The following is a 24280-nucleotide window of genomic DNA, read 5'->3' on the forward strand; positions in this document are numbered from 1 at the left end:
GTGTGGAAATGCTACATTCACCCCGCTCAATGTCACCTGACCGAGCAGGAGAGAGATGGAGACGGAGACTGAGAGAACTACCTGCAATGGCAGGAGGGTTCTTAAAGCTCACTGTAGAAAAACATGATCCATTCATCTATCTATCTATCTATCTATCATGTCACGTGGAATGCACGCACACATAACATGCACACAGAGAGTCAGTAATTGTGTCTATTTCAGGATAGCTAGCCAAGCCATTACATTTAGAGAGGTGAGAAGAGAATAAAATGCATAACAGAATAAATCGGATAAATCTGGGATAAATATGGAGGCGTGCAGGAAGACTATTGTGGATTAAAAAAACTGGGGAAAAGGAGGGGAGGGAAGGAAGGTGTTGGAAGGGATTAAGAGGGAGAAAGATGGATTTTTTTTTCCATCACAACCAGCTATCATAGACCCTTTATGCAAAATGGTAGATCCCAGCTTTCTTGCCGAGCAATCTGTCAACAGGAAACAAGGAAAACAACACGAACGACAGAGAAAGGGGAAAAAGAGAGGGATGGAAAGAGAATGAAGCGAGCAGCCCAGAATGAAGCGAGCAGACACCGTAACACCAGACAACACACAACACACAGAGAAAGACAGATGAGGCTGGAGGATGGCGATACGGTACTTACATGAGGACTCTGTGCCAAACATGGCTGGGCCGGGCGCTGCGATGGAGATAGAGGGAGAGAGGGAAGAGGGAGGAGAGAGAGAGAGAGGGAGGGGGGTTGATGAGCAGGCAGCTACACAGCGGGGGTCATCAAAGCACACAATGCAGCCAGCCGGCCTGCCCTGGCTTTCAGATGCTCGGCTCGCTCACAAGCTTCGCACTCCGCTCCTGTAGCCGTTAAACGGCCTTCCTCCACACACACAGCTCCCAAAACACACACGGTCCAGCCGCTGAACAGGGGCCTCAAGAGAGGAAAAAAACCATCCAACAATAGATTTCCTTCTAAACAGAAAACATGTGTGTTTAAATCCAGACAGAGAAGGAGCTGCTGCAGCTAGCTCTCCTCTCCTCCTCTTGCCGTCTCCTACTATCCTCCGTTTCTCTATCTCTCGTTGTATATGTCCATGCAGCCGAGAACGAGAGGCGGGCCGTCCTGGGTAAAAAAGCTGAAAGCAAATACTGCAATCCTGTAGGCAGCCTGGTGGTTAATTCTATATCGATGCAAACAGTGAGTGATGTCAGGAACCCTGACCGACACTGGTCGCGTTCCCCTGCTCAGACGTTGCATGCATCAACCAATAGTGGCGTGCCACGTCATCAACTGCGTTGTCAGGTACCAGATTGCTATAACCTAACATAGAAGGCGAAAAAAGACGCCTGAGCAGAGGAATCGGAAGTTAAAAATACGGTATTCCTGAAAACCGGCAACATCTGCTTTCTTCCAACGCTGCCAAGGGTGAGATTGTTATGATATATGTTTTTAGCTGATACTTATTATAATACCTATCCAGGCATTATAAGACCTGGCATGGGTAAGCAATGCCTGGGCAGAGAAATGCGCCCACTGACTGACTGCTGCTGGAGAGAGGGCAGAGGGGAGGAGGGGGGCACGCAAGTGGTACTGGGAAAAGACCAATCATATGGGGTTGTCTAGTATGCCCCCCCAAAAAAACTGCTGTCAAACACACACACATCCCCCACCGGAGGAGCGGTAGGCTAAGGGGAATAGAGGCAGGTCCAATGTGGCAGCTGAATGAATAAGAACCACTACTCTGGAGACAGCTGTGTGTATACCTGCCTGTGCAGCGGCTACACTAATGAACACGTACACCAGGTGAATTCACCTACCTACAGTACAGGGAATTATCTAACCACATTCAACCATATAAGGTACCAAAAATATTAGGTCTATATATGCGTGGGTGGGTTGTAATTACATTAACATTCAGCAAAATGCAACGGTCAGCAAAAAAAAAAAAATCAGTCATGCGCCAAACTGCAACATTTTTAAAAATTTGAATGATGACACTGATTGAGCATGATACCCACAGTCTGGTAAGAGCACGTGATTATTCACTCAGTATCATCTCTAACCTATTGCATGAATCTGCATGTTGTACACATGAATGCATAGTAGTAGATTAGAAGCTAGGAATATCATTATCAGAGTGCATACGTAGGTGATTATGTGAATAGGAGACTACGAGTATGTGTGTATTCTGGGCGGTTATGCTGAGTGTTTATGTAATAACCAAGGGTGTTCATGATGAGTGCATGTGTCAGGGTTTCCGTTAGCCAGCAATTGCCGGCTTTGGGCGATTAAAAAAAACGACCTAAAAGCCGATAAATAAAACAGTTGCCAAAATGACCTGGAGAAAAAAAAATCCCATTGCAAAATAATGCTTTTTGTTCATTGATTGAAATACCAGTGGATGTAAATTCATTTGACCATCATGGTTATCGGTCTATAGCACATATGTCAGAGTCAAGGCCCGCGGGCCACATCCGGCCCGCAAGAAGGTTTTTTACGGCCCCTGGGATGATCTTGATTTATTATTAGAACCGGGCCCGCAGCAAGCCGGCAGCCCGCAGATCTTTTACACGCACCAATACTACATTTCCCACAATGCAAAGGTGACGCACCGAGCAGTAGGCTGCTTCATTTCAATATTTATTGGCACAGCAGTCGTCAGCATCACAGTAAAATTAACTTTCAGATACCCATCAAAAATGGCAAAACGGAAGGTGGATACTGAGAACCGGGGGTTTCAAACAAGGTGGGAGTCGGAGTATATGTTCACGAAGGTAGCTGGAAAACCTGTGTGTCTTCTGTGTGGAGAAAGTGTGGCGGTACTGAAAGAGTATAATCTGAGACGACATTATGAAACGAAACACGCGGACAAAAACAAGAATATGGACATGGAACAAAGGCTACAAAAGGCAGAGGAATTAAAACGAGGCCTCAAATCTCGACAGGCTCTGTTCAAAAAAGCCAAATCACAAGGCCAGGCTGCTGTCAAGGCCAGTTTTATTTTGGCAGAAGAGATCGCTAAATCAGCCCGGCCATTTACGGAGGGGGATTTCATCAAAACTGCATGATTAAAGTTTGTGACGAAGTTTGCCCAGAAAAAGGCAACTCTTTTAAATGTGAGTCTGAGCAGAAACACCATTGCCGAGAGAGTAGACCAGTTGTCCATCAATCTAAAAGAGCAGCTTGTGAAAAAGGGAAAAGATTTTATTGCATATTCCTTGGCTGTGGATGAGAGCACCGACATTTCTGACATTGCCCAGTTGTCAATTTTCATCCGCGGAGTGGACTCCAACCTAAGCGTGACAGAGGAGTTTTTGGCTTTACGTCCTATGCATGGCACAACTACGGGGCATGATTTGTATGAAGAGGTGTCAAGATGTGTAAATGAGATGGAGCTGCCTTGGGAAAAACTCGTGGGTTTGACAACCGACGGAGCACCTGCGATGTGTGGACACAGGAGCGGACTGGTGGCGAAGATACGGGAAAAGATGCAAGAGGAAAACGCGACAGGTGAGCTGACAGCTTATCATTGTATCATACACCAGGAAGCATTGTGCGGTAAAGCCTTGAAAATGGAGCATGTAATGAGCATCATCACGCGCACAGTTAACTTTATCAGAGCCAAAGGTTTGAATCACCGCCAGTTCAAGGCATTTCTGACGGAGTTAGAAACGGAGCATGGTGATTTGCCTTATCACACAGAGGTGCGATGGCTAAGCCAGGGAAAGGTGCTTCAAAGATGTTTCGAGCTTCGTGAGGAGATTTGTCTGTTCTTGGACAGCAAAGGGAAAGACACAACACAACTCCGAGACGAAATGTTTCTGTGTGAAATGGCTTTTCTGTGTGACATTACGAGTCATCTGAATGCAATAAACTTGCAGCTGCAGGGTCGGGATCGTGTCATCTCTGATATGTACAGTACAGTGAAGGCATTTAAAACCAAACTGACTCTGTGGGAGACGCAGATGCGGAAAGAAAATTTGAGCCACTTTCCCAGCTGCCAGACCATGAAAGAGAAGCTCTCTACCAGTGCGTTCCCGAGCACACAGTTGGCTGATAAAATAGGTATGCTTGCCGCTGACTTTCGACGCCGATTTGCTGACTTTGAAGCACAAAAAAGCAGGTTGGAACTGCTCGGTAACCCATTTGCTGTTGACGTGGAAAGCTCACCACCAAACCTCCAAATGGAGTTGATTGACCTCCAATGCAATGATGCACTGAGGGCAAAATATGCGGCAGTGGCGGAGTTCGCCCGTTTCCTCCCCGGCACAATGCCCCAGCTGCGCATCCAGGCTGCTCAAACGTTGTCTATGTTTGGCAGCACATACCTGTGTGAACAACTGTTTTCTTTGATGAACCTGAACAAAACATCACACAGAAGTCGACTTACTGCTGAACACCTCCACTCAATTCTGAGGATTTCTTCAGCTCAGAGCCTTACCCCGAACATTGATGAACTTGTGGAAAAGATGGGACACCACCAAGTATCACCCTCAACCTCAAACAAGTGAACATTACTGTGCAATCACATATTTAGAGTTTTTACTCAGTTCAAGTTTAAAAGTTAAAATTTAATATTTGTTTTCACTGCATGTTACTTCTCCTTAAACAAAGTGTTGTTTTTGATTAATAGATTTTTGCACTTTATTTTTTTGTATTTCAATCCAATTATATTTTAAAAATATTTCAGTTGAGTGGATGATAGAAAATTGCTATTATTGTTTTTTCTTTGAAGTAAAATTTAGCCCACTTTTGCTAAAATAGAAAATATAGTCTACTGATGGTGCCTTGAATACCGGTTTCTTTCATTTAATGTTCATGTTATGGGGATATTTATATAAAGGAAATTTGTCTTTTGTGTCTGTTGAAAATTAAAGATTACTGACAGAGCCATAAGAAAATATTGCTTTATTTATCTGATCATATTGTAATATATTTGTTAGGTTTTCAGTAGGTTCAATTAGGTTCACTAGACTATATGCGTCATTTAAAAATTTTTCAATGAACATTCGAACAGTCCGGCCCTCGTCTTGTAGCTGATTTTTTTATTTGGCCCTCCGTCCATTTGACTTTGACACCCCTGGTCTATAGGTTAATGTGCATAATTTAGTGGAATTAAATTGGCCTGTGTGAATTTTCGTTAGTCATCATGCATTTTCACTGCGCAACAATTCTAAATGCCATTGCGTGTTAAAAACTGTACACTATTAAAAATAGCTAATATTTTGTGTGTGTGTGTGTTAGCACTGGGCCTATATGGAAGACTTGCTGTCATGTCAGACAGCCCAAACTGTAATTTGAATAAAGGACTGGAGTGTGATAGCAGCATTAGGATTAAGCCTAGTTCAGTGACTAAGAAAGAAAGGGAGAAGGAGAGAGAGAGAGGGAGTCTTGACTAAGGCCTCTTCTCCTTTGTCCCTCACACATGGTGGCTCCCTCTCTTCCTTCGCCAAAACCCAACGTCTTTGTCCTTCAAGCGGAGACAGGACCGGCCCACCTTCACCCATCCCTCCCTCCCTCATCCTTCTTCCTCTTCTATCCCGCCATCCCTCCCCCTCTACTAAAGACATCTCCATGTTAATTACACAAGGGTCTCTGAAACACCGCGCCGGGGGAATGGAGGAGGAGGGATGTTCTGTACAAGGATTAGCTTTAATAAAAACAATCCCCATCTGTAATCATGGGCATCCTAATCTGCTCAAATGTCAGCTTTCCCTAATATTTCATCTGACTGGAGCTCCCATAATCTGATCTAGATTCAGTATTTATGAGTGTGTTCATAATTAGGGCTAGGGTAAGCAAGGCATGAACACCACATTACTATCTATAACGTCAGATGTACTATCATCCTCTAAAACACTCAACTGATGTAAGACTATGGCTGTGACGATACTATAGCAATATTTGTTCCATGCCAAAAATGAAAACACGAAGCAGATTAAACTCTTTGGTCTTTTAAAAAAACCCGCTGTATGTCAACTATAACTTGTAAAATAAATATATGTGACTATGATGACAACACTATGATGTTTGTTTCTAACAATAGGACTGTTTAATTTGTATTTATTTAAATGTAGCTTTGTTTCCTTGCCACGATACTAAGGGGTATCGGGATACTGGTATCGTCCCAGCCCTATTTAGGACATGTGCTTAGAGACAATGCTGTCAATATTCAACAAGGTGAACCAAGAGGAAGAAAAAAAAGGCCTTGGGCACTGCTGGCCTAGAACGAGTCCAGGACCTGATGATTCAATACGAAATCATTAGTTTATACACAAAAGCATTCAACAGAATGGAAACAAGTGCTAAGGGGAAATGTCCTTTTCTATGGCGAGCGTAAGAGCTGTGAGAGAATAATTGCCGCCTTCAGTAAAGCAGAGAGCCCATAAAGTCCTCAATCATCATCGGTTCAGATTCCGAACAGGATAGTTATTTGAGTTGAGCATTGCCAATTGGCACACTCTCTGGCCTCTTGTTGCCTTGACGACCTTCAGGACGCAGGGCCATTGTCATGGCGACCACAAGGGCCAGGTGAGGTGGATGGGGGATGTGGGACTAGTTATAATCTCAGCAAGACAGCCATCAATAAGTGGCTAATAAGTCTGGCTGCACATCTGACTGGCTGACTTACTGTTATTGATGGCTGGCTTACTTACCAAATACTTACTAAAATACTTACTTACTAAATTGAGAAGTGATGTGACTAAACTGAACAAAAATAAAAAACTATATTATGAAGATCAATGATATAAAGAAAAAAACTTGAGTACTTTAAATTAAATGGGCAGAAAGACAAATTCAACTCCATCATTCATTGAATCAGATGGTTTATTTATCACAAAACAATTTGATGTCAATTATTTTAATGATTACTTCATTGGCAAAGTGGGCAAACAGACAGGAAATGCCAACAATGAACAGTGAGCCATCGTATTCATGCATTAAAAAAACAAAATGAAAGAAAAGCAAGTTTGAATTTTGTAAAGTTAGTGTGGGAGAGGTGGGAAAACTAGTGTTATCGATCAATAAATGACAAAATTCCTGGCATGGACAACAGACGGAAAGTTACTGAGGATGGTAGAGCACTCCTATATGTCATATCTTTAATATGAGCCTAGAGGAAAGTCTGTCCTCAGGCCTGGAGGGAAGCCAAAGTCATTCCGCTACCCAAGAGTGGCAAAACGACCTTTACTGGTTCTAACAGCAGACCTATCAGCTTGTTGCCAGCTCTGAGCAAACTATTCTGTTTGCCCAAATACAACACTATTTCTCTTTAAACAAATTCACAGACTTTCAGCATGCTTATAGTGAAGGGCACTCAACATGTACTGCACTGACACAAATGACTGATGATTGGTTGAAATAAATTGATAATAAGGTGATTGTGGGAGCTGTAGTGTTAGATTTCAGTGCAGGCTTTGATATTGACCATAACCTGTTTTTGAGAAAACATGTTTTGTGGATTATCAACCTCTGCCATATCTTGGATTCAGAGCAATCTAATTGAACTCCAAATTTCCTTTAATGGAAGCCTCTCATGTTAAACATCTAGGGTGTGCTGTACCGCATGGCAACTCTCTAGGCCCTCTACTCTTTCCTATTTTTACCAATGACCCGCCACTGGCATGAAACAAAGCCTGTGTGTCCATGTATGCTGATGATTCAACCATATATATGTGTCAGCAACCACAGCTAATGAAGTCACTGAAACCCTTAACAAAGAGTTGCAGTCTGTTTTGGAATGGGTGGCCAGTAATAAACTGGTCCTGAACATCTCTAAAACTAAGAACATTGTATTTGGTACAAATCATTCCCTAAGCTCTAGCCCTCAGCTGAATCTGATAATGAATGGTGTGGCTGTTGAACAAGTTGAGTAAACTCAATTACTTGGCGTTACCTTAGATTGTAAACTGTCATGGTCAAAACATCTAGATTCAATGGTTGTCAAGATGGGTAGAGGTCTGTCCATAATAAAGAAAAGCTCAGCTTTTTTGACACCACACTCCAAAAAGCAAGTCCCGAAGGCTCTAGTTTTGTCTTATCTTGATTATTGTAGTCATGTGGTCAAGTGCTGCAAAGAAATACCTAGTTAACCCATAACAATCTAAGCCGGGATATAGGAAACATCAGGAAATATATATTTTGACATGTATTTAACCTTTATTTTTGTTACTAAACAGTCTAAGCCGGGGAAGGGGTTTCTACTAAGCTGTATGGAATTGTTTTAAGAAGGTCAAACCAACGACCACTTTGCTATTTGATTGAAGTATATATTTTGTTGTTGATGAAAATATTTATTTGGCCTTACTCCTATTAGCCCATACAAACGCATAGAATAACAGATTCTCTAAATGGAACAACAGTTAGTGCCTCCCCCCAAAAAAAAAAATCTAAAGAAATTTACTTTGGAAGTATACAACGGGTGGTTCTAATCCTGAATGCTGATTGGTTAAAACCGCATTTCAGCCGGTGTCTATTCCACATGTTACCACTGGCTAAATCTGACGTTAAAATGCCTGTTTAACTCTGTACCATCTGACTGCGCAATCCACTGTCTCATCTGCCCAGCCTGGCACTTTATCTCCACTATAAAAAGCATCTAGATTCTAGACATTATCTCACATTTCTTTTAGACTAACATTTCATTTTCAACAGCTGAGATTTGTATCAACCTTGCGATCTGTCTCTGCAACATTGTTTCAATATTCAATTTGATCTCCAGCTGTCCCATAGTAATGAACGTGTCAGGAGTCGGGATGAGACAGGCAGGTTGCGTTTCTCAGCCAATCGAACTCTTGAATCAGCTGGCATCGTTTTTCTGGACAAAGAAATGTAAATTGACAAATGGCACTAGAAAACAGCTTAAACAAATGCAAATATGGCTACTTTGCTGTTATTCTGGCTGCACTTTTTGACATGACTAAGTTAGCCGTAGTTGGCTAGCAAGCAAGGGATAAGAACGTTGCCAGCCAGTATGGCAATGGAATATTTAGAACGAAAGACTGGGTCGCGTCTCTAGCAACCGAACCGATAGAACGAACGACCAGCCGGCTTGAGTAGCAACCCTAGATTTGTATTGGGACTATATCTTGTGAAAGGATGAAAAAGTATGAACAAATTCATCACAATAATGTTTTTAATGAAAATATGTCAAATCATTATTTGAATATATTTGTAAACCGTTATATATAAGTGATAATGCCTTCAAAGACAGTGTTTGGAGGAAATATTGAAACGGGTATTAACAACACCTGCGCCAATATATCCTCCAAACACCGGCTTCGAGGGCATTCTCACTTAAGTGTCTGCCCTATATCTGACAGATAAGAAATATCTGGAAATATTAGTTATTTATTTTGACATGTATTTAACCCCTTTGTTTAGTGACAAAAATGTCTCCATATATACTTCCATAAATGTTTTCAACAGGTACTGGGGGACTTCAGACGAGTCTTGTGAGGCCTGTGGGCATCCTAGAGCAAAACAACCAACATTTACACAGAGGGGTCATATTAGCGTGTAGCTCAAACTGTTCGGACGCTATAGACAAACGTTGGCAGATCGGCTGTCACGACTTCAAACGAGTCGCAAGTGCAAAACGGAGAACACCATCGTGTTAGTGAGAGTCTTATTTCTGTAACACGAAATCCCTAACAGACAAGGTAGATGAGCTTTACCCTGACTCAGGCTAACGAGACTGAATTTGTAGCTGTGACCGAGTCCTGGTTAAAGGCAGATGTTCCAGACTCGATAGTCAGGCTTCAATGCTATAGTTTGCATAGAAAGGACAGAGTAACGACATGTGGTGGGGATGTAGCCATGTAAATAATGCACAGCATCCATCACAAGCGTTTACTGGACCTTGAGGATGACAGCTTTGCGTGTTTGTGGACTTGTCTAAGACCATCTCTCCTAACACACGGCTTTAACGGCATTGTGTCTGCTGTCCTCTATCACGTCCTCAAATCTTCTAAAAAAAAACCCATCTGACTCTCAGGCCCTGGAATATCTCAGTACTATTCAAAACAGATATTGTCTTCCAGGTATTGTGATGCCAGCACACTGAAACATGGTCCATTGATTTGATTGGAGAACGGCGCCAGAGGGGATGGCCAACGTTTTATGGGCTCCTAACCAATTGAGCTATTTTGGGTGTTTTTCAAATTGTTCAACTAATTTTGTACATAATGTTGATGCTGCTGTCTCTTATGACAGAAAAGAGCTTCCGGATATTAGAAGAGCGATTACTCACCTCGAACTGGGTGAAGAATTTTTCTTTAAATGAGTCTGACACGAAGGATATAATGTTGCTCACAGACAAGACCCAAATCTCCGTCATTCACATGAAGAAAATCAGGAAATACAGGGGGCGGAGATCAGGGTGCTTTGTGAGAATTTGTCAGCAAACCTGCCTCTGCCATCTGTTCTATTAGCCAACGTGTAATCACTAGAGAATAAACTGGATGAGGTCCGTTCGAGACCATCCTACCAAAGGGACATTAAAAACGGTAATATCTTATGTTTCACCGAGTCGTGGCTGAATAACGACATGTATAATATACAGCTGTCTGGGTTCTCTGTGCATCGGCAGGACAGAACATCTACGTCCGGTAAGATGAGTGTGTCTATTTGTCAATAACAGCTGGTGCACAATGTCTAATATTAGTCAAGATGTATTGCTCGCCTGAGGTAGAGTAACTCACAATAAGCTGTAGACCACACTATCTACCAAGAGAGTTCACATCTATATTTTTCGTAGCCATCTATTTACCACCACAAACCGACGCTGGCACTAAGACCACAGTCAACGAGCTGTATAAGGCCAAGAAAGACAAACAAGAAAATACTCATCCAGAAGTGGCGCTCCTAGTGGCCGAGGTCTTTAATGCAGGCAAACTTAAATCCATTTGACCTCATTTCTACCAGCATGTCACATGTGCAACCAGAGAGGAAACTCCACCCCCCCCCCCCAAAAAAATAACGCTAGACTACTTTACTCCACACACAGAGAAGCGTACAAAGCTCTCCCTCTCCCCCCATTTGGCTAATCAGACCATAATTATATGCTCCTGATTCCTGCTTACAAGCAAAAACTAAAGCAGCAAGTATCAGTGTCTCGCTCAAAACGGAAGTGGTCAGATGATTGGGGTGCTACACTAGAGGAGGGTTTTGCTAGAACAGACTGGAACATGTTCTGGGATTGATCCAGTGGCATTGAGGAGCATACCACTTCAGTCACCGACCACATCAATAAGTGCTTCGACAACGTCGTTGCCACAGTGACATTACGTACATATCCTAACCCGAAGCCATGGATTACAGGCAACATCCGCACCGAGCTGAAGGCTAGAGCTGCCGCTTTCAAGGGACACTAATCTGGACACTTACACGAAATCCCGCTATGCCCTCAAACGAACCATCAAACATAAATACGGGACTAAGATTGAATCCTACTACACTAGCTCTGACATTTGACGCGAGCCTACCAGAAAGGCTTTTAAGACTTATGCTCGCTTCGAGGCAAGCAACACTGAAGCATGCATGAGAGCACCAGCAACTCCGGATGACTGTGTGATCACGCTCTCCGTAGCCGATGTGAGCAACACCTTTAAACAGGTCAACTTTCACAAGGCCGCAGGGCCAGACGGATTACCAGGACGAGTACTCGGAGCATGCGCGGACCAACTGGAAAGTGTCTTCACTGACAATTTCAACCTCTCCCTGACCGAGTTTGTAATACTGACATGTTTCAAGCACACCACCATAGTCCCTGTGCCCAAGAAAGCAAAGGTAAACTGCCTAAATGACTACCACTCTGTAGCACTCAAATCGGTAGCCATGAAGTGCATTGAAAGGCTGGTCATGGCTCACATCAACACAATCATCCCGGAAATCCTAGCCCTACGCCAATTTGCATACCACCCCAACAGATCCACAGATGACACAATCTCAAATCGCACTCCACTCTGCCCTTTCCCACCTGGACAAAAGGAAAACCTGTGAGAATGCGGTTCATTGATTACAGCTTTGTGTTCAACACCATAGCTTAGTGATGAGCTTTGCGGTACTAAGGACCCAGGGACTAAACACCTCCCTCTGCAACTGGATCCTGGACTTCCTGACGGGCTGCCCCCAGGTGGTAAGGGTAGGCAACAACACATCTGCCACACTGATCCTCAACACGGGTACCCTCAGGGGTGCGTGCTTAGTCCCCTCCTGTATTCCGTTCACCCACGACTGCATAGCCAAGCGCGACTACAACACCATCATTAAGTTTGATGACAACAACGGTGGTAGGCCTGAACACAGCCAACTATGAAAAAGCCTATAGGGAGGAAGTTAGAGACCTGGCCGTGTGGTGCCAGGACAACAACCTCTCCCTGTGAGAAATAAAAAAAGAGATGGACTCCAGGAAAAGGAGGGCCAAACACACCTCCATTCACATTGGCGGGGCTGTAGTGGAGCGGGTCGATAGATTCAAGTTCTTTGGTGTCAACATCACTAAACTATCATGGTCCAAACACACCAAGAAAGTCGTAAAGAGGGCACGACAACACCTATTCCCCTTCAGGAGACTGAAAAGATTTGGCATTGGTCCTCAGATCCTCAAAAAGTTTTCAAGTTGCACCGAGAGCACCCTGACCGGTTGCATCACCGCCTGGCATGGCAACTGCTTGGCATCCGACCGTAAGGTCACTGCAGAGGGTAGTGCATATAGTCCAGTACATCACTGGGGCCAAGCTTCCTGCCATCCAGGACCTATATACTAGGTGGTGTCAGAGGAAGGCCCACACCAGTCACCCAAGTCATAGACTGTTCTCTCGGGTAAAACGCACAGCAAGATGTACCGGAGCACCAAGTCTAGGTCCAAAAGGCTCCTTAACAGCTTCTACTTCAAAGCCATAAGACGGCTGAACAATTAATCAAATCATAGGCCATCCGGTCTATATGCATGAACCCCTTCCCCACCCTTTGGTTTTACACTGCTGCTACTTGCAGTTTATTATCTATGCATAGTCACTTCACCCATACCTACATGTACAAATTACCTCAACTAACTTGTACCCTCGCACATTGACTCGGTATCAGTACCCCCTGTATATAGCATCATTGTTATGTTATTGTGTTACTTATTTTTTGTTTCAAATAGTGTTTTTTTTTTAAAGACTTTTTTAAAACTGTATTTAGTAACTATTTTATTAACTGCATTGTTGGTTAAGGGCTTGTAGGTAAGCATTTCACGGTAAGGTCTACACCTGTTGTATTCGGCACATGTGACAAATAAAATTTGATTTCATTTGTGCACTCAGTTTGGACTAAAACAAGTGGTGTCAAAACCAACTAGACTCCAATCAAATTGACTCCATCACTAACATCACAGGCCTGTAAAGGCTTCCGCATGCTTTGGTTCGGCTGACGCCTAGTTTAACTCCGCTATGCTATTCGAACAAATGTGCTCACATACTCCCTTAAAAAGACCTAAGCATGCAAAATGAGAAAATGCGGCAATTGTAATGTTTGTCAATCTTGAGATCCCATAGCCAGTATACACTTCCTCAAAAGTCAGAATTAATGTAACTCAAGAAATCTGTCATTACATTTACTTTTTTGAAGAGATCTTAGTTGTGCTATTTTACGTTAAAATATTTGGTGCAGGGTCAAGTGAAAAAATGTGCATGAAAACAAGTCGTCTATCATTGAACGACAACATTTAATTAAAGAATCCCTACTGTTGACCATTGGAGAAATGCTGTGTGTTTCAATCTAAGAGTCAATGCCGTGCTATGTTGTTGTCTTTAGGGCTCTCTTTATGTAGTGTTGTCTCTCTTGTCGTGATGTACCCCCGTCCCTACAGGAGGCCTTTTGGTAGGCCATCGTTGTAAATAAGAATTTGTTCTTAACTAGAGGTCGACCGATTATGATTTTCAACGCCGATACCGATTATTGGAGGACCAAAAAAGCCGATACCGATTAAATCGGCCGATTTGTATATATTTATATATAAATTTGTAATAATGACAATTACAACAATACTGAATGAACACTTGTTTTAACTTAATATAATACATCGATAAAATCAATTTAGTCTCAAATAAATAATGAAACATGTTCCATTTGGTTTAAATAATGCAAAAACAAAGTGTTGTGAGCAAGAAAGTAAAAGTGCAATATGTGCCATGTAAAAAAAGCTAACCTTTCAAGTTCCTTGCTCAGAACATGAGAACATGAGAACATATGAAAGCTGGTGGTTCCTTTTAACATGAGTCTTCAATATTCCCAGGTAAGAAGTTTTAAGTTGTAGTTATTATAGGACTATTTCTCTCTATACCATTTGTATTTCATATACCATTGACTATTGGATGTTATAATAGGCACTTTAGTATTGCCAGCCTAATCTCGGGAGTTGATAGGCTTGAAGTCATAAACAGCGCAATGCTTGAAGCACAGCAAAGAACTACTGGCAAACGCAGTAAAGTGCTGTTTGAATGAATGCTTACGATTCTGCTGCTGCCTACCACCGCTCAGTCAGACTGCTCTATCAAATCATAGACTTAATTATAATAACACACAGAAATACGAGCCTTAGTTCATTAATATGGTCAAATCCGGAAACTACCGTTCCGTATTTTATCTAACGGGTGGCATCCAGAAGTCTAAATATTGCTACATTGCACAACCTTCAATGTTATGTCATAATTACGTAAAATTCTGGCAAATTAGTTTGCAACGAGCCAGACGGCCTGAACTGTTGCATATACCCTGACTGTGTGCAGTGAAAGTCTATGAAAGAATGATGAAGGACCTAATACTACAGGAAACGGAGTCTGCAGCTGTTTCATGAAGAGCAGATCCACTGACAGTCTTGCTGCACATAGTACAAAGCTGACAAAAACGCTGTCGACGCTCACTCCAAATTTAATGTCAACGCCACCTTCATTACCTCCCAGGTAATCAGGGTGCAGCTCTCTTCGGACCTCTCATGGGATGCCCACTTCTGATACATGCTGAAGAGAGCCCAACCAACAATCCATTACCTGAGCGTAGCCAAGCGCGCGTGTATTTCTTCAGATGTTCTAAGCCAAATACACTTACTGGACAGTTTACTAGATACATCACCCAGTTCACAAAAACTGATTGCTCCTACAGTCAGCGAGTCAGGCATTGGGGCATTCACTTACTTGATTGTTAGAATGGGCAAAACAAGTGACCTAAGCGACTGAGCGTCATATGATCGTCGGTGCCAGGCGCGCAGAACCAGAATCTCAGAAACAGCCACCTTTCTGGGCTTTTCACACACGACAGTGTCTATAGATTACAGAGAATGGAGTGAAACAAAAAACGTCAAGAATCCCACAAGCCGGGCAACAAAGAGACAAATAACACCGCAATACAACACTGGTGTGCAGACCGGCATCTTGGAACGCACATCTTGTCAATCCTTGTCAGAGATGTGCTATTGCAGCAGACGACCACACCGGGTTCCACTCCTATGAGCTAAAAACAAGAAGTGGCTCCAGTAGGCATTAGCTCACCAGCACTGGACAATTGAGGTCTGGAAAAACATTGCCTGGTCCATTTAATCCCGGTTTCTGTTGAGTCATACTAATGGCAGAGTCAGGATTTGTAGTTCACAGCATGAGTCCATGGATCCATCCTGCCTGGTACAGGCTGGTGGTGTATGTTTCCCTGGCACACATTAGCTCCCTTGATACCAATTGAGCAGGCTGTTCTGGATGCAAAGGGGGTCCGACCGGTACTAGATGGGTGTACCTAATAAACTGAGTATATATGTGACATTTATCAGGCCTGTCCTGGAATATGCTTCACCTGTTTCCCAGTGGCCGGTCTGGAGCATGAAGTCACAAACTTTTCTGGGAGGCTTCTGCGTAGCAACCTAGTGGTGCCAAAAGCCATGGTCTGCCCTAGAAAGTCTATGTAAAGTACGATCGGCAGAAGAACTAGCGGCCGTTTGGCACTAAAATTTGTTCGATCCCCACAGTGAATTATTTAAAAGTATGCTACAAATCAAGTTATTTCATTAAATACTGATACAATCTGACTACTACATTTGTCGTCACACATGATCACATGCTGACAGACCTATCACGGGCCGGCAGGCTATGAGGCAGCTCCGATTGACTCTCAGGCAGGATGAAAACGACTACATCAACCATGATCCTTTGCTAGTTACAGCCACTTTCCCCATGATCCTTAGCAAATTTGGTGCTATTCAGCATTATGGCAATCTTCAAATTCAAAATACTTGTGGATGACGTCATCACTATCACCATCTACTGGTTTTATTGGCAATGGTTTGGGCAGTTGTCCCAAAAAACCTGATCAAAGACATGGTAGGACTTCAGAGAAGATAACATCAAGGCGGTGGCCCGTTCCTGTAGGTTCATGCTCTACAACATCCGCAGAGTACGACCCTGCCTCACACAGGAAGCGGCGCAGGTCCTAATCCAGGCACTTGTCATCTCCCGTCTGGATTACTGCAACTCGCTGTTGGCTGGGCTCCCTGCCTGTGCCATTAAACCCCTACAACTCATCCAGAACGCCGCAGCCCGTCTGGTGTTCAACCTTCCCAAGTTCTCTCACGTCACCCCGCTCCTCCGCTCTCTCCACTGGCTTCCAGTTGAAGCTCGCATCCGCTACAAGACCATGGTGCTTGCCTACGGAGCTGTGAGGGGAACGGCACCTCACTACCTCCAGGCTCTGATCAGGCCCTACACCCAAACAAGGGCACTGCGTTCATCCACCTCTGGCCTGCTCGCCTCCCTACCACTGAGGAAGTACAGTTCCCGCTCAGCCCAGTCAAAACTGTTCGCTGCTCTGGCCCCCAATGGTGGAACAAACTCCCTCACGACGCCAGGACAGCGGAGTCAATCACCACCTTCCGGAGACACCTGAAACCCCACCTCTTTAAGGAATACCTAGGATAGGATAAAGTAATCCTTCTCCCCCCTTAAAAGACCTAGATGCACTATTGTAAAGTGGCTGTTCCACTGGATGTCATAAGGTGAAAGCACCAATTTGTAAGTCGCTCTGGATAAGAGCGTCTGCTAAATGACTTAAATGTAAAATGTAAATGTAAGATGCGGAGATGAGGCAACAACTAAGAAGTGACTTCACTCGGCTACTAAAGGAATGGACCCACCCACTTTTCCAGGCTCTGATCACAAAACCAAACCACCATAACCTGTGAAATTGGAGACAATACACACAGCGAATCAGTCACACATAAATAACAAACTGTCCTTTCTACCTAGAGCGTACAGACTGACCCTGTAGTGTACCTGTGGTCATTTCTTAAATTCTTAACTAATGTGCCCAGTGGTCAAATCTGAACATTTATTCATATTTATTCATCTTTCTTTCTTTAATTTTCCATTCAGGCATGAGCAGAAGAATGAGGCGCCCACAAAGGAAGTTCAGCGATGCTTTGATTACCTACATTGGGTCACCATTCAAATGCAGCAAGAGCATTCACATAACTGGGTCAGTACTGCTTAGGCTCTGACGCTAGTGACACCTACTGGCCACAGAGAGAATGGCAGCTTAATTTCCTCTGAAGGGAGTCTTATCTGACTTGTTGCAGGTATTTAGTGGAGCTTTTCCACTCTGAGGCTGTGTCTCAACCTTGGTCGTCTCCTCTCCTTCAAGAACCTTGGTAGGTAAGAGGACTTGATAGTTTCCACTAGATTGCATTGTTTTGTTCATCAAGTCCTCGGAGGTTGTGGTCATGAGGGAGAAGTTGATGAGGAAAGGAAGCATAACTATTGAGATAAGGCTTACAAGTTAGAACATCTGAAATGTTTGAGGAACTATCCTCTGAATAAGAAGCCTACATGAAAGCTGGAGACTGGGGCATAAAAGTAAGTTAATTAATGAGTGAGTAATTTTGAAAGCTGTGCCTTACTAGCTTTATGAGGGATTGAACTTGGGCTCCCGAGTTGCGCAGCGCTCTGAAGCACTGCATCTCAGTGCAAGAGGCATCACTGCAGTCCCCGGGTTTGAATCCAGGTTGTATCATATCCGGCTGTGGGAGTCCCATAGGGTCGTGCACAACTGGCCAGGGTTTGGCTGGGGTAGGCAGTCATTGTAAAGAAGAATTTGTTCTTAACCAACTTGCCTAGTTAAATAAAAGGTTACAATGAAGTGTGGGACTCAATTCTAGTACAAACAAAATGTTGAGTGACTCGATTTCACCTGTCTGTCAGAACCATTAGTAAGGTAGATACAGACACACTCTGCCTGGCACCAAACACTGATTCCATTCCAGAGACAGCAAGTGCAAGGGAGACTGCATATAGCCCTGAGGAATGCCAAGCACTCCAACCAGATGGGGGATATAATTATATAAACATGGCTGCATGGAATGCCAAATAGACTCAATGGCTAAATACAAGGAGAATGAATGCTCAAATATCTCCTGAACAAAACATATGGATGGGAAAAAAATTGTGTTCCCTCAAATACATTTTTTGGGGGCACTGGGCAAATATCAGGTCTGCTGGGCCCAGCATAAACATTGTGACATTTCTGTGCAAATTCCAGCGAGAGTTAACTGTGAACACTGAGGCTGTGCATGCTTCAAGTAACAGTGGCCAAATAGGTTATTGTGGCTATTTCATCAGAATGTAGGCCTGCGAGGCCTACCATAACAAACAAGGGAGAAAAATGCATCCCTTAACATTTTAACATGGAAATAACGGTTATATCATTCAGCATACAGTAGCAGAAAATGTGTGGTGTTAAATGCAGGCCTACATTCCATGAGACTTTTGAAAACAACATGCAGGGCTTGACATTAACCGATTGATCCATTTGTACTTCAGACAAGGAGGTGACTGAAAATGTGTTTGATGCAAGAAATGACTTCATTTTATAATTATTCCCCATACCATTATTACAGAGAACCAGACAAATTATGCTACCTTCTGCCTATTGGCTACTTAGCTTATTCAAGCCAGTCTCAAAATACAACACCGCCCCTTTAAGACAAAGAAAAGCTCTTCACCGACTCACTTTTCAAAGATGGCTAGAAATGCACACATTTTGTGCTCTTGTAGGAAGCAACCACTCCCCCATTGAAGACTAGAAATCAGTTATAAATGGGCTAATAAACTCAGTATTAGCAGTATTGATTTTGTTATTATGTTTGAGCAAAAGAACACAGTTTTAGCCATGGCAAAATGCATAGAATTGCAGGGAATTAGGTTTAAAATGGTCAAAATAAATATTAGCTCCATGGCTAAATGTGCAGAATTGCAGGAAATTGGCTTTAAAATGCAAAAGTTTCTCTACATCGCCATGATGGGGTGCAGCTGAACTCTCCACCACCTAAGCCCCTTTTGGATCAGGAAAAAACACTGACCCTGACTTATATTGGCGAGCAGCACCTGTAAAGTGCACTTGTGCTGATTTCTAGCCCGCTCTTGACACTAGCTTACTTGGCCAGACCCCTCCTTTCCAGGCAGCTCTGGTGACTAGAGGACAGCTCATTGTTAGGAGCATTGAGGGACAGCTGCCTGGTGAGGTTCTGTAGTGTTTCCCTGGCTTAGACTTTCTCCCAAGACAGGGGGGGGCAAGAGTCCCCCAAACAACATCAAAGGTTGACATTTTCAGATTGGTGGCTATTGAAAGCAGAAATGTTGAAGCGAACTAGAGCGATTGGTAGGGTAGGGCAGCCTGGCCTGTCAAAGGAATGGCAAACATTGTTTTCTGTGCTCATGTTACTGACTGCACACAAGTTCTAAATTAAGGCCCCATTCCAGTTGGATCTAGCTACGCTGTGTGTGTGTATATATATAGAAACATCTGAAGGTCAGTTTAGCACAGGTCCCTCTCACAAACACAAGGGACATTGGTATTTCCATCAAGCTGACACTGCAACTGAAGTCGCCAGGCTAGGCGAGCTCATGGAATCTTAGGGTAGGCCTACATAGAGGCAATGCTCTGGGCTATAAGATGCTCAAAAAAAAACTGTGTAGCCCTATGAGCAGATTTGAGTATGGACTCTACACCAGTTGTTAGGGTCCATGGCAAGCGGAGTTCTACAATGTTGGCACAAAATTGCCGAAGCAGGGTGCCATTTGGGACACAGACTAGATGCATGACCATTCCATGACCCCCATTACCAACCCATAGGGCTGTTCTCTCACCTCTGTGCAATTCCATGATAAAAGGAATTTTCACTGTTACCAAACAAATACCATTGATTTTAAAGGTTGACAAAACTTACAACCCTATGCACAAGGATTCATTTTAAAAAATGTACACTGAACATTTCACAAAAACACATTTACTGGAACTGTGCCGATGCAAAGCTCGGCAAATTGAATTTTGGTAAAAATCTTCCTCTGTTTTTTTATGTGACCACGTTTTCCCAAAAACTCTTTAAAGATCCAAATATGTCTGCAGAAAGAAGGGGGTGTCAGCTATGACATGAGTTTAAAAAAAATATATATATATATATATTGGTTAATGAACTACATACAGTAAGTGAAGTGGATTTACAGTGCCTTTGGAAAGTATTCAGACCCCTTGACTTTTTACACATTGTTACATTACAGCCTTATTCTAAAAATGCATTACAACACACAATACCCCATAACGACAAAGCAAAAACTGGTTTGAAGACATGTTTTCTAATTCATTAAAAATAAGAAACTGAAATATCACATTTACATAAGTATTCAGACCTTTTACTCAGTACTTTGTTGAAGCACCTTTGGCCGCGATTACAGCCTTGAGTCTTCTTGGGTATGACGCTTCAAGCTTGGCACACCTGTATTTGGGGAGTTTCACCCATTCTTCTCTGCAAATCCTCTCAAGCTCTGTCAGGTTGGATGGGGAGCATTGCTGCACAGCTCATTTCAGGTCTCTCCAGAGATGTTCGAACGGGTTCAAGTCCAGGCACTGGTTGGGCCACTCAAGGACATTCAGAGACTTGTCTCGAAGCCACTCCTGCATTGTCTTGGCTGTGTGCTTAGGGTCGTTGTCCTGTTGGAAGGTGAACCTTTGCCCCAGTCAGGTCTTGAGTGATCTGCAGCAGGTTTTCATTAAGGAGCTCTCTGTACGGGCCTCCCGAGTGGCGCAGTGGTCTGAGGCACTGCATTGCTGTGCCACTAGAGATTCTGGGTTCGAGTCTAGGCTCCCGAGTGACGCAGACAGCCGCGACCGTGAGACCCATGGGGCAGCGCACAATTGGCCCAGCGTCATCCGGGTTAGGGGAGGAGTTGGCCGCCAGGGATGTCCTTGCCCCATCGAGCACTAGCGACTCATGCAGTGGACCAGGCGCAGTGCACGCTGACACGGTCGCGAGGTGCTCAGTGTTTCCTCCGACACATTGGTGAGGCTGGCTTCCGGGTTAAGTGGGCATTGTGTCAAGAAGCAGTGTGGCTTCGTTGGGTTGTGTTTCGGAGGACGCACGGCTATCGAACTTCGCCCCTCCCGAGTTTGTACGGGAGTTGCAGCGATGAGACAATTGGATACCACAAAATTGGGGAGAAAACTGGGTAAAAATCACAAAAAAAATCTCTGTACTTTACTCCGTTCCCTCGATCCTGACTAGTCTCCCAGTCCGTGCCGCGGTCATGTGTCTTTTACTGAGGAGTGGATTCTGTCTGCTTGGCCCTCCTATGTAAAACATTATAAATGGCTCCCCATAGCTAGAGGCAGGGCTTTCTCCTTTTTTATGGAATGATCTGCCTAGCCATGTGAGAGACGCGGACTCGGTCTCAACCTTGAGTAGGTCCTATGGCTGAGTGTAGTCTGGCCCAGGGGTGCGAAGGTGAACGGCAACGAAATGGAGCGATGAACTGCCCTTGCTGTCTCTGCCTGGCCAGCTCCCCTCTCTCCACTGGGATTCTCTGCCTCTAACCCTATTACGGGGGCCGAGTCACTGGCATTCTAGTGCTCTTCCATGCGGTCCCTAGAAGGGGTGCGTCACTTGACGGGTTTTGCACCCCCTCGGGTGGAGGAGATCTTTATGGGCTATAACTCAGCCTTGTCTCAGGGTAGTAGGTTGGTGGTCTGTAGATCAAATCAAATTTATTTATATAGCCCTTCGTACATCAGCTGATATCTCAAAGTGCTGTACAGAAACCCAGCCTAAAACCCCAAACAGCAAGCAATGCAGGTGTAGAAGCACGGTATCCCTCTAGTGTGTGGGGGCTGTGTTTTGGCAAAGTGGGTGGGGTCATATCCTGTCTGTTTGGCCCTGTCCGTAGGTATCGTCGGACGGTGCCAGTGTCCCCAGACCCCACCCGTCTCAGCCTCCAGTATCTATGCTGCAATAGTCTATGTGCCGGGGGGCTAGGGTCAGTCTGTTATATATGGTGTAATTCTCGGATCTTATTTGGTGTCCTGTGTGAATTTTTAAGTATGCTCACTAATTCTCCCTCTCTCTCTCCCCTACCGGAGGACCGGAGCCCTAGGATCATGCCACAGGACTACCTGGCCTGATGACTTCTGGCTGTCCCCAGTCCATCTGGTCGTGCTGCTGCTCCAGTTTGAACTGTTCTGCCTGCGGCTAGGTAACCCTGACCTTGTTACCGGACGTGCTACCTTGTCCCGGACCTGCTGTTTGACTCGCTCTCTCTCTCTTTCTACCGCACCTGCTGTCTCGACGTTTAAATGATCAGCTATGAAAAGCCAACTAACATTTACTGACCTGTTGCACCCTCTACAACCACTGTGATTATTATTTGCCCCTGCTGGTCATCTATGAACGTTTTAACATCTTGAAGAACAATCTCGCCTTAATGGCCATGTACTTTTATAATCTCCACCTGGCACAGCCAGAAGGACCCCTCAGAGCCTGGTACCGCTCTAGGTTTCTTCCCAGGTTCCTGCCATTCTAGGGAGTTTTTCCTAGCCAGTGCTTCTACAGCTGCATTGCTTGCCGTTTGGTGTTTTAGGCTGGGTTTCTGTATAGCACTTAGTGACATCTGCTGATGTAAAAAGGGCTTCATAAATACATTTGATTGATTGATTGATTAATGTCTGGCCACAATGTCTGGGAACTCTAGAGCTCTGTCAGAGTGATCATCGTGTTCTTGGTCACCTCTCTGATCAAGGTCCTTCTCCCCCGATTGCTCAGTTTGGCCGGGCAGCCAGCTCTAGGAAAAGTCTTGGTGGTTCCAAACTTCTTCCATTTAAGAATGATGGAGGCCACTGTGTTCTTGGGGACCTTCAATGCTGCAGACATTTTTTGGTACCCTTCCCCAGATCTGTGCCTCGACACAATCCTGTCTTGCAGCTCCTTCGACCTCATGGCTTGTTTTTTTTCTCTGACATGCACGGTCAACTGTGGGAATGTATATATGCCTTTCCAACCAAGATCAATGGAAACAGGATGCACCTGAGTTTTGGATGCAATTGAGTCTCATAGCAAAGGGTCTGAATACTGTTTTAATTTATTATTTATTTATTTATTATTATAAATTTAAAAAAATCTGTTTTTGCTTTGCCATTATTGGGTATTGTGTGTAGATTGATGAGGATTGTTTTTATTTATTTAATCCATTTTCGAATAAGGCTGTAACGACTCAAAATTTGGAAAAAGTCAGGTGGTCTGAATCATTTCCGAATTCACTGTATACTATCATTTCAAAAAAATATTGACTCTTTGACATGTTCATATGAACTTTACACATTGGTGCTCATGTGTCCTCTCCACAAAGAGGTTCTTTCTTTCTCGCCCATGAGTCACAGTAAGGGAGGGAGGAGGAACTGCTAAAAAAGGGAATCTGGCACTTCTATTACTTTCTTCACAGCCAGTCAGACACAGCACATCATGCATACTCGAGTCAAGTATATTTTCTCATCCACTTTTATGGCCTGAACTGAACTCCCTTTCTACTTTATTGGGCTAATCTTCTGCTATAGTCCACTGCTGCACACCACTGACTTCTAACTTCCAAGGAAATGCCCAGAGCTGTTTTTGCATGAGGGGCAGGGAGAGGGAACTCAGAAATAGAAAACTGTAATGTTATAGTAATACCATAGATCAGGGATTGGCAACAGGCGGCCCCAAAGTTTTTAGGCAAATCTTTTTTTAAATAATGTTATCTAGTTGCCTAGATAACATGATTTGAGGAACATACCCACGGCTGAATCTAGTTGCCTACCCCTGCCATAAATGATATCGATACCATAGAAATCCTATTAAATTACTAGAGGGGCTATGTCACAAACCCTTTAAAGTTCCAGAATGCGGTGAAAATGGCAGCCATCTTGGTCAGGGAGAAATCCAAAATTTA

Source organism: Oncorhynchus nerka, linkage group LG25 (genome assembly GCF_034236695.1).
Source record: "Oncorhynchus nerka isolate Pitt River linkage group LG25, Oner_Uvic_2.0, whole genome shotgun sequence".
Taxonomy (NCBI): domain Eukaryota; kingdom Metazoa; phylum Chordata; class Actinopteri; order Salmoniformes; family Salmonidae; genus Oncorhynchus; species Oncorhynchus nerka.